Source organism: Octodon degus, unplaced genomic scaffold (genome assembly GCF_000260255.1).
Source record: "Octodon degus isolate 3935 unplaced genomic scaffold, OctDeg1.0 scaffold00168, whole genome shotgun sequence".
Classification (NCBI taxonomy): domain Eukaryota; kingdom Metazoa; phylum Chordata; class Mammalia; order Rodentia; family Octodontidae; genus Octodon; species Octodon degus.
In genome coordinates, this window is record NW_004524744.1 from 1,416,657 (window position 1) to 1,429,119 (window position 12,463).

The 12,463-nt window shown below is 41.7% G+C and overlaps 1 pseudogene; it reads left to right on the top strand.

The window, feature by feature from the left end:
* Positions 1–912: 912 nt before the first annotated feature.
* On the top strand, positions 913–11,721 carry LOC101569693 (annotated as a pseudogene).
* The last annotated feature ends 742 nt before the right edge of the window (positions 11,722–12,463 follow it).

The following is a 12,463-nucleotide window of genomic DNA, read 5'->3' on the forward strand; positions in this document are numbered from 1 at the left end:
TAGGTCTTCATGGAATACGGAGTTGAAGAGAGATGGACTGGAATGTCTGGACAAAAAAAAAAAAATAGTTAATCAGGAGTGAACATGCAACTTATTGGTGAAGTCCTGCTTAGCATGCAGGAGACTGTGTATGTGACCCCAAGCAACCAGAAAAAAAGAAAAGAACAGAACAGAAAAGAAACAGTAGAAATGCCCCAAAGACAGAACTTGCACATCTCCAGCTTGACCTGTAAAGTGTGACAAGGTGGCCACATGATCTGCACACTTGTAATGCCAGCATTCTGGGAGGCTGAAACAGGAGAATTCCAAGTTCAAACCAAGAAAGAGCAACTTAGTAACCTAGCAAGACCCTGTTCCCAAAAAGAGAAAGAGAGAAGAGATGGCACAAAAGGGAAATCAGTGATAATGGTCGGGGTTTAAGTCCCACTACTGTTCTCTAAAGTGAAATAACATTTTAAACAAGTGAAAGGTGCATTTAGAAGAGCAAACCAAAAGTGTGCCCAATGAATGGCCTGTTTGCTGAGGAGATTAGCACAGAGAGAAGTCCTTAAGATAAGGGATGACAGATTCCCAAGACATTCAGATTTTTCTTTACAAATAGGACTTTACTTATCACTATTAAAAATCTGGATCTTAAAATACTCTTGAACTGGTGGTTCATATCCATCAGCTGGTCCAACTTAAGCTCCAGTCTCATCCCTAGTAGCCTTTTCAGAGCCCCTACCTTCACCATAAAGCTCCATGAATTGTCAGAATTCAAACTTGGGCTTCTTCAGCATTTTTGTTTTTCTGGCCAAGACACCATGGAGAGGGAAGATAGACTGGCAAGCCTTTACTATGTCTTTCCCACTGCTGTGTGGAATCAGTTTATTGACTACTTCCTTCCAGTCATTTGTCTGCACCTCTCCGGTCATGATTTCCATCATCTTCTTCTGGATCTATCTGGTGGACCTGCTGGTGCTGAGCTTAAGAGATCTTCTGTATCTGATTGTTATGTTTTTTAGTAAAGCCAACACAGAACAAATGAAGCAAGTAATCTTCACTAGTCTTGATATCCACATGAGCTTCGATCATGGTCTGCCATTTTTTGACCATGGAACACACTTTGTCACGGGTGAGGTCCATGCCATGGAAGTTAGGCAGTTTTTTCCTGAACATCTTCAGTAATTAGCTTGAATTTTCTAAAGGCAACTTCATCAATCTGCAGATCAGCAAGGCTCACTTCAAACACACGACCTTTGAGCCCATCAGATGCAATTTTGTTTCCTTCAGTTCTGGTGACAAGTTGCTCCAGTATTTCTTATGTTGAACATCGCTGGTGCCTTCACATCATACCAGTCTTTTTTAGAAAATGGATGAACTGACTTTCCTTTTGGCTCCCTTTCTGCCGCCTTTCATAAGGCGCTTGTTCTTGCCTACTGCCATACTTCTGCTCAGAGAGGCAAAAGGGCTGACTTAACTTAAAGAAGTCACATTAAAGAGCTTTGAAGACCACCCTTCCTATTACAGGCCCAGAACTCGAGGAATGAAAACTGGCTTCACCTCACAGGCCCAGGACTCCTCCGTGGCTCGCTGCCAGAACCTGCCTTCACCCCTGCTCTCCACAGTTCTGTGCTCCCCTCTCCAGCCGCTGCAGTTGAACACATTGCTATTGTATATTGAGGTAATCAACACTTATTAGATAAAACAAAAATAAAACTAATTTAAACATTTTCACTTAATCCTTTAATGGTTTCAGATTGGAATTTTTTTTTTTTTTTAATTTTAGGGAAGGGTCTACAGGGTGTTCAGTGTCTCACTACTAGATTAGAATCCTAGTGATCTGCCTGTTTACAGTCTCCCAAGAGCTGGGATTATAAACTTGCACCAACCACACCCAGTCTTAATTGCAGTCTCAGTGCAACCCAGGGGTGGGGCCGGCAGGGCAGGCCTGGGGATCCAACCCCTTGCCCCTGGGCCTGCTTGCAGGTGCTTTAATCCAATGAGCTAGAATATTTAATCTCTTATTCTCATTCCCTCTAAAGAATTTCTTTTACCATCTCTCCCAAGGCAGGTCTACCATCAGCAAAGTGCTCCGTTTTTTGTTTATCTGAAACATTATAGATTCCTGGATTTTTCCTCCAGACCATAAATATTATACTCTATTCTCTCCTCTCCTTACTGGCACAGTTTCTGAGGAGCAGTGATTCTTATCCTTCTTTCTCCAAAGGTGTTTTTCTCTTCTGGATTCTTTCAGGGTTTCTTTTTTTAGCTTTGATTTTTCTATAGTCTAAAATGTGTGAGCTCAGATACGGTTTTCTTGCACTTTTTTGATGTTTTCTGAACTTCTGATCTGACATTTATTTGAGGAAATTTTCATCATTGTTGTTGCATATATTTTTTTCCTGTTCTTTTTCTCTGATTTTTTTCTACATATTATGCCTTTTGCAATTGTCTTGTAGTTCTTCAATGTCATATTTTCCTCACTCTTTGTTTCCCTTTGTTTTTCACTTTAGTATTTTCTTCTGAGCCATTCTCAGTCTCAGAAAGTTTTTCCTTACTATGTCTAAGCTGCAAAGAATCCATTAAAACTTTACTCATATCTCTTAGTATTTATTTTAATCTCAATTATTTCCTTTTTTGGTCTTTTAATTTTGAGCATTCCTTTTTAAAATTCCTTTATCTTTTTTGCTTTGTTCCAGAGTCTTGCAATGTAGCTCCGACTCTAGTGATCCTCCTGTCACAACCTCCCCTGAGCAGTGTTTACAGGCATGCACCAGCACTCCCAGTGCCCTGGGCCTGCATGGCCCGCCTGGGACTCCAGGGCCAGCACAGCATGCAGTACAGGGATCGAACCTGGGTCCTTGTGCTTGCACACAGGTGCTTAGACTGCAGAGCTCTCTCCAGGCCTTGAAGACTGCTTTTTACTTCATTACCGTATCTCCACATCTTAGCTTGCATTTCCTCTCCGTTTTTGTATGCTCCCGATTCTATCCTTATAGTCCTTATCATCTTAATCATAGTTGTTATAGACAGCTGATCTGATTATTGTGCTACACCTGCCATGTATGAGTTCAGGTCTGATGCTTACCCTTCACCCTTCCTGCAGTGTTATGTATTTATTGTATATTTTATCTTGATAACTGGACATAATATAGCAGAGGGGAAAGAACTCTCATGACTATGTTTCAGCACTGGCTTCCTCCATGGTTTGCATTCATGGCTTTCTCCTCCATCATACCTTAAATTATTTCCCATTAGTCTCTCAAATTATGGGGGGGAAGTTGATGTTTTCTGTTTGTTTTTCTCACTTGTACTCTTAAGACATAATTAAGTTTTGTTCTTTTTTATTGCTAGTCCAGAAACTATAAGAGTGTAGCGCACATTTTTATTTAATTTCACTTAGATTTGTCTTGACCCAGATTATAAACTCAATGCATTCCAAACTGTGTCTAATTACCAAGCACTATAACTATAGTTCAGTTATATGTAAAAAAAAAAAAAAAAAAGTGTGGTTTTACCTAGATTACTGTGTAGTGGTTTTCCCAATGGGCTGGGATCCTTGGATAGGAATCACAAATCTTTCTTGATGTTACCAGCTCTGGACTTTGAATGCCAGGTTTTCTCAATCATTAGTGTCCTAGCTCTGATCTTTGTGATTCAGTGCATCTTGTACCGTAGCATTATAGATCTTAGTGTCACAGCTCCCAGCAACTGCCAGTGGTCCCTACCATGTCCTTAGCAGCCAAGGGACCCAAGGTCCTGTGGGTAGTTTTCTGGAAATCTTCCTTCAGCCTCTGTTGCTCTGTAGATCTCTCTGCAGGTCACTGTAGGACACATGGTCTCCCGACATTACCAATGATCTCCAGTGCTCTTGGCCCCTTGCTATTGTGTTACTCTCTGAGGCTCTTCAGAGAGCCAATGGTGTCCTTCGGATGACCAGATCTTGGTAGTACAACCCTCTGTCTGAGTTATTATACTCATTGTTGAAACAAAATGCCCAATACCCTAAAGTTAAAGAAGGAAAGATTTATTGGCAACAGTTGGTAGAGGGTTCAGTCCATAGTTGCATGGCTCCAAGTCAGGGTGGCATGGCAGATGGGCTTCGCAGAGGACAAATAGGTCATGGCAGAGCAGGCATGAAGTGGCAGCAGCAATCAGCAAATCTACCTTTCTCTTTTTTGTAGTGTTCTGAATTTAATGAGAACATTACAGCATAGCAAAAAGATTCAAACAGCTCCCTGTGGCTGACGGTAGGCTGTGTGGCCTGCAGGTTGGGGAGGCTGCCAATGTCCAAAAGCTCCTACATTTCCTTAGTGTCAGGATCTACTTCAGTGATTTCCTGGTTCAAGGCTGAGACCTCAGGGGCATAATTCTCTCTCCTTTCCCTCCTGCCCCTGCAGCTTGAGGAAAATATCCCATTCATGGTCTCTCTGACGTTCAGCTAGGAAATTGATTAATTGTGTGTAGGTGGGACTGAGCCTCACTGCCTAAAGCCAACAAGCTACCTCAGTCCTGAGAAAAACATCTTGTCTGGTTCAAGTCAGCTATTAGTTGCTAGGCAATCTTGTGTCACATATTACTAACTTTGTAAAAGTATAAATAAAGAATCATTTTGTTGTGTGTTGAATTAGTGTTGACCATCAGGTGGACCAGCGACCACCTAGTCCAGCTCTTGTCTTCTTGACTTTCTCAAGTTGTGTCTTCCTGGGTATTACTGTTCACTGTAAAACCAAGGAATCCCTACATTTGGAGCCAGAACAGGATGCCCAATAGGAGATAAGTGCAGGTGGAGGGATCACTTCCAAAGAACACACACAGGGAGGGAAGTGGATTGATTGGAGCCAGCAGTAGTCCCCACAGGTATGCACTGGTGCTGGAATACCAGATGTAAAACTTGGGGATGGGGCTCACTAGGGCCAGCAAGATAAAGGAGCATGAAGAGAAAAGGAGGCTTGAGAGAATCCTAACAGATTCCGTTGCATTAACAATGGGAAAAACAGAGTTTCAAGAACCGTATATTTGACAGGTGTATATAGATGTATATAAAAAAGTTTGGTTTTTTGGTTTTTTGTTTTTTTTTTTTTTTTTTGTATTTCTGTTACTTTCTAAGACTACCATAAGGGACTTGATGTGGACTACTGTCTTGAAACCATGTCCCAAATGGGATGCAGCAGATAGAGTATAAACCCTATATCTTTGCTCAATTAGATGACAAAGGAAAAGTTCTTTTAAATCGCAAGCTGTTGGATCCAAGCAGCACAGCACTGCTGGGGGGAGAGGCACAAACTGGACTCTGGGAGGCTCCTGAGCTCTGGTCTTAGGCAAACCCAGCTGGGATTTCCCAGCTGCCTGCGCATCTGTTTGCCCCAGCCAGCCACAGAGGTTGGTGCCTATCACCAACTACAGACCTGTGTGCCTGATGCTAAGTAGGAGGATCATGACTCGGTACACTGTGGCCTTGGCACTGGCTATGTGTGTTGCTGGCATCGCAAATTTGTTAGGCTCACGATAGTGTCTATGGTTAAAATCTAGGCAAAACCTAAACACTCAATGGGTTTTATAGAGCCACAAATGACTATCCTGGTCATGGCAGCTCAGAAAAACTTCACTGAGTAACAGATGGAAACTAAATTGTAGGTCTTCAAGAATCTGAACCTTTTAAAACCTTAAAACAATTGAAACCATCTCTTGCTACTGCTGGCCCCTACTGCTCCCCTTCCCTTGAGTTTAGTAGAAATGCTAAGACAGCTATGGCCCCAAATGAGGGGAAAGGAAGAGCTAAAACATGTTTGAATCCAGGAGACTATTGTAGAAAGAGAATTTCTTTAAATATAGTGCAAAACAGGCAGGTAATGAGTTATATAACTTAGCCATTATAAAATTGCTAATTGGAAAGGATGCTTTTGGTAGCATAATCAACTGACCTTTCCATTGCAACTATGTAGCAAACCAAGATTGCTGGGATTAGGGCCTGGAGGGAACTCCCTTGTAGGAAACATTCCTTAATTTGGCTTCTATTAGGCAAGGCCCTAAAGAACCTTTCCAAGATTTTGCTGCAGGTTTGTTATAAGCTACTGAGAAGATTATCAGTGACAGGAAAGCTAATGAAATAATAGTTCAACAACTGGCTTTCGAAAATGAATTCAACGGTGTAGAGACTTTCAGAGACCATAAAGAGCAGGCTATACTGCCTGAGACCATTCCATTTTGTGCATATATCAGCCCCTCTTGCATATGGGAGTTGTCTTGGTACCAGCTGTTACTCAGGTTATTCATCCACAGTCTTAAAAAAGGGAGGAAAAGTAAGGTTATTTGTTTCCATTGTGGGGACGAGAGATATTTAGCCCAAAACTTTTGCTGCACCAAAGACAACATAGCCTTTTCAGTGAAACCTTCTAGTCTATATCCTAGATGTAGATGAGGGTAAAATTTGGCCAGTGGCTGTAAATCTAAAATGGAGGAAGAAGGCCAACCCATTCAGGGATACTTCTGATACATGGAACCTCCAAATGACACAGGGAGAAAAACTGATCTCCCCACCTAAAAGGCACCTGGGATGAGCACGTGTTCTCTAAAACTGAAGAATGAATTTTAGGAACAAACAGAGGTTATGAGCAGAATATTTTTATTGAGGAAAGAAAGCTCCTATCCGAGAGAGGGACAGGAGGGGGGCCCCGAGTGGGTTGTCCCCAGGAAGCTGTCTCTTCCAGGGACTTTTATAGAGGAAAACCATGTGGTGAGGCAGGTCTAAGGTAGTGGAGAAGACATGAGAACTCGCTTAGGTGGGCATGAGGTGGGACAAAAATGGTCAATCAATGAGATTATAAGCACCATTGCTCAGATAAAACTGATTAAGTCCAGGACCAAATGGGGAAGCGAGTCATGTAGCAGATGGGCATGGCTATGGGACAGGGCGTCTTCCTGTTGGGGATTGGGCTAGTGACTCATTTGGGCTCTTTCAAGGTGATTGATACCTATTAGGATATCAATCCCTGATGCCCATCCCTAGAGAAGTATGTAGCTGTATTTGTTTCCTCTTTTGCCTGGAGGTATGGCCCATATGGGAGTGTCTGTCTCTTCCAAGTTGCAAAGTCACCTTGTCTTCCATCTTGTTTCCTTGAGGGCCTGGTACTGTCAACTTCCTATAATATTTCTATCTAATTCAGCTTCCTACAACACTTCCACTGGGGCCATCTTGGGCCAAGCAAACAATGGGGGTGCTTTCCCCTTCCTCTCCACAAGCGGTAGAGGAGGCTTGGATCTCGGTTCCTCCTCCAGATTCCTATTGACTCCTGACATGGTGCCTCAAATTATTTCTACTGGAGTCTATGGACCTATGCCTCAGGGTATAGTGGAAACCTTGCTAGGCCTCAGCAGTCTCATTTTAAAAGATCTCCAGGTTTTGCCTGATTCAATTGATGTTGATTATAATGGAGAAATCACAGGTATTATTCAATTATCCAAACCATTGCTAAAATCACTCCAGGCACTCCCATTGCTCAATTGGTCAATTTTCCCTTGGAAAAAAATGGAATATTTATAAATAGGGAAAAGCAATTCAACAGTTTTGGATCTCCTAATACTTATTGGGTTCAGCAGATTAAACATAATTGTCCAGAGATGCAGTTGACTGCTGAAGGAAAAGCAATTAAGGGGCTATTAGACACAGATACAGATATTTCAGTTATTGCTCAGCATCACTGGACGTGGCCACTACAGACTTACAAGGGGTTGGTGAGGCTTCTTACCCTAACAGAAGTGCTTAAGTTGCTAATTTGGAGGGATGCAAAAGGCCATTCTACATAATTTTCTCCTTATGTCCTCCCCCATATACCAGTCAATCTATGGGGTAGTAACATATTACAGGGTATGGGAACCTTTTTAGCCAGTCCTAACTCCCTGGTGGCTCATCAGATGTTACGACAAGGTTTCTGTCCCAATTAAGTGCTTGGTAAAAATAATCAAGGGAGAAATGAACCTTTTTTGCCATAGGCCATTTTCAGGAGAGACCTTGATCTCTTTTTTAACTCCTCGGATGGCATCCAAGATAACTTGGATGCCTGATGACCCTGTTTGGGTTGATCCATGGCCCCTAACTCAGGGGAAGATTATAGCAACTCATATACTTGTAAATAAACAGCTGACTGCAGGGCATCTAGAACATTCCAGTAGCCCTTGGAATATCTAATTTTTGTAATTTAAAAAAAAATGTGAGAGAAGTAGAGAGAGTAGGACTTGCAGCAGTCAGTCACACCATGGAACTCACGGGATCACTGCAACAGGGATTACCCAGTCCTATAGCTATTTATTTACATTTTTCCCTTATGGTGATTAAAAAAAAAAAAAAAGACTTTCCTTTTTATCTCTCTCCACCCTAAAGATAAGAAATGTTTTGCTTTTAGTTTACCCTCCATTAATGATCAGACTCCTATGCACTGTTTTCAGTGGTGTTGTCTATCACAAGGTTATGGCAAATGGTCCAACCCTGTGCCAAGAATTTGTGGCTACAGCCATTTGGTCAGTGCAACAGGCCTATCCATCTGCATACATTATCTGTTACATAGATGACATTCTCTTGGTGCATGAGTCCCCATCCACTTTACATCACATGCTTATCCAATTAGATGATGCTCTCTACAACACACGTCTAGTGATAGCCCTCTAAAAGGTGCAAAAAATGGCATCCTTTTCCTATTTGGGACAGCTTATTCAACAGAGGCAAATCATACCCCAAACTGTTTGGATCCAGGTTAGACATCTTACAACCCTAAATGATTTTTAGACCCTATTTGGTAATATTAATTGGCTCCTCCCAGCTCTTAAGCTAACTACCTATGTGTTAAGTCCTCTGTTTGACATTCTCAATGGAGTCTCAGACCCTACTTCTAAAAAGAACTCTTACACCAGAGGCTAAAACTAAGACTGCCTTAGATTAAGTCAATCAGCCTCTTTCTAATGCTCAGCTCTCTAGAGTTGACCCATCTTTGCCAACCCCACTGGGGCTCATTGGCAGTCTTGGAGTCTCTTACAGTGGCTACACATGCCACATACTCCACATAAAACTATTACTCCCTCAGATGCTATTCAACAAGCTTCTGTGCTTCATGCTACTTGTCATCAAAATGCTTCTGCCTTATGCAAACAGTTTCAATGCGACTCAAGCACGGGCGTAAAAAATTGTTAAATGATGTTCTGTTACACACATTCCTGAATTTGATTCTTTGTGTTGGGTCCATGTTTCAGTGGACACTTCCTCCGAATTCATATTTGTTACTGCCCACACTGGTGAAACAGCTAAACATGTCATTGCTCACTCTTTAGCCTTTAATGCCCTTGGCAGCCCATGGACACTTAATACTGACAATGGCCCAGCATATCCAAGTGTTGCTTTCCAAAAGTTTGTAAGACTTTTCATATTTCTTTTATCACAGAGATTCCTTATAACCCTGAAGCTCAAAAATTGTTGAACATGCACATTGTTCAATTAAAATTCAATTGCAAAAACAAAAATGAGGATCATTTCCTACAAACTTCATATCTCATAATAGACTTCACTTGGCAGTATACATTCTTAACTTTTTGAATTCTACAAAAGATGGAAGTATAGCAGCAAAAATACAATTCCATCAAGTAAGAGCAAAAAGAATAGGAAGAGTCCTTTGGAGAGATCTCCATACTAGATAATGAAAGGGACCCCTGCTAACTGGGGGAAGAGGTATGCCTGTGTTTTTCCAGAGAATGCTAAATGACTTATTTGGGTACTGGAGTGCTATCAGGCTATACCACGAAGACAGATCTGGAGAAGAAGTTAACAACGAGGAGGCAAGATCCAGCTTGGGGCCCATTGAAGGAACTGACAAAATGGAAATCTAAGGTGTAAACAGATGGAGAAATACATAAAGATAACTGAGCTAAATTTTACTAGTATTAATACAAAATATGCATACTAGCTAGAGATAAAAGACTTTATTCCTTCCAAAATGTTCTGATAAGAGATCTATGCTTATTGACAAATAACAAAATCTGACTAGTCTATTTATGATTTAAAATTTCTTTAAAAAATTGCAATAGAGTTATTATAAGTTAATCTGGCCAGGAATATATAGTTTAATGCACTCATAATTTTGTAAAGATGGTTGTTTGTGTGTATTATGTATTTGTCTATGTGTGTGTCATTCTGTGAACAGCTGTTCTCTTTTTTTTTTTTAACTTTTTGGTCATTTGTTCATACTACAATTTGTGGTATTGACTTAACAACATGCTTTTTCCTAAGTTACCAGCTGGTCTAAGTCACATCAAAATTGGTTTATACATAGTTTATCACAAAGTTTAAATTAGGAAAAAATTTCTTAGGGTGAGCAGAAATTATTCAGAGAGGAGTCCTATTGATGAATAAGAGGTGTGGCCAATGTTTTGTTCACTAATGAGGAGCTGCCAATAGTCTCAATATTCTCTTAGGAGACACCCTCAACAAATTGGTCATTGGCTTAAGGAAAAAGCCTTGTTATATATGCAGTATTTAAAGATAATTAGTTAGGTGAAAAATTCTTATGTATTAGAGAAGATTGGTTAAAAGGGTAATGTTATGTCTAAAGGAAAATGTAAGCATGTCACAAAATGTCTTAGGATTGTCCTGCTACAATGTTGTCTATGGTTTGATTTCTAAATTTCTGTGTAAAAATGTGTAATTGCTTTTTAACATTCTATAGGGGTTTAAATAATAGAATATCCTCTCTGCTTCTGGATGCCCACCAGCAGCCATTTTTCATGTACAGCCAGCCGCGATCCAGACAAGATGGTGAAGGGTTGGAGTAAATGGATTTGGTTAAATTGGATACCTGGTCACCAGGGCTGCTTTTAATTCTGCCAAGGTGGATGTTGTGGCCATCAGTGACCCCTTCATTGACCTCAACTACATGGTCTACATGTTCCAGTATGATTCCAACCATGGCAAGTTCCATGGCACTGCTTGTCATTAACACAAAAGCCATCATAGTCCAAAAGTGAGACACCACCAACATCAAATGGGGTGACGCTGATGCTGAGTACATGGTGGAGTCCACTGGTGTCTTCAACACCATGGAGAAAGCCAGGGTTCACCTGAAGGGTGGTGACAAAAGGGTCATTATCTCTGCTCCTTCTGTTGATGCCCCCATGTTTGTGATGGGTGTGAATCACAAGAAGTACAACAAGTGCAAGATTGTCAGCTAAGCCTCCTGTAACAACAACTGCTAAGCCCCGGTGGCCAAGGTCATCCATGACAACTTCAGCATTGTGGAGGGACTCATGACCACAGTCCACACCAACACTGCCAACCAGAAGACTGTGGATGGCCCCTCTGGGAAGCTGAGGTGTGAGGGCTGTGGGGCTGCCCAGAACATCATCCCTGCATCCACTGATTCTGCCAAGGCCATGGGCAAGGTCATCCTGGAGCTGAATGCGAAGATCACAGACATGGCCTGCTGTGTGCCCACTCCCAATGTGGATCACACCTGCCACCTGGAGAAAGCATCTAAATATGGTGACATCAAGAAGGTGTCAGATGGTCCCCTCAAAGGTATCCTGGGCTATACCGAGGACCAGGTTGTGTCTTGCGATTTCAATAGCAACATCCACTCTTCCACCTTTGATGCTGGGACTGGCATCTCCCTGAATGACCACTTTGTCAAGCTCATTTCCTGGTTTGGCTACAGAAACAGGGTGGTGGACCTCTTGGTCCACATGGCCTCCAAGGAGTAAGTGCCCCTCTCCCATAGCCCAGAGAGACCAAAGGGATGGAGAAGCATGCTGTAGAAGTTACTGGTCTACTCAGCCTCAATACTGAGAATCTCCTCTCACAGCTTCCATCCCAGGCCCCCTAGAAGGGGAGGGGCCTTGGGTGATCTGGCTCACTGCTATTGCACACCATCAAAAAAGCCCACTATACCAAGAAAAAAAAAATATCCATGGTTGTTGGAAAATAACAGTTCTATTTTATGTCTAAGGTGTTTGATATTTAGATATATAGTAATGTTAAGGCCTCTGTTACAGGGTAATGTCTTTAAGCTTCTCTTCTGAATGTTTGACAACTAAAGTTCACAGACCAAAAATCAGAGAGATAGATAGGCTATCTAGTTAGTAATATTTTGGCCCTAGCCCTTCAAGGTAGTGAGTACTCAGGACATAAGAAAATCTCTGCTCTGACATCCTGTAACTCAGCTGTGTCCCAAATTTTCTGAGATTATGAGGCCATAGAGGAAAGTGATTGACAATGTATAGTGTGCCTAAGGAGAGTCACCTGGAGAGAAAAAAATCTCTCAGGCTCTCACAGAAGGCAAATTGGTCAACAATGGCTGTGACTCATCCAGATGGCTGACAATAACAGAAGATTTACAAGGTGCTGTTCATGGTTCCAAGGTAAATCCTGAGGAGATTTGGCTGACCTTGTCAGACAGCAAAAGTTATATTTGTAGTTATACAGGTCTTATCTTAACTTGGTCTT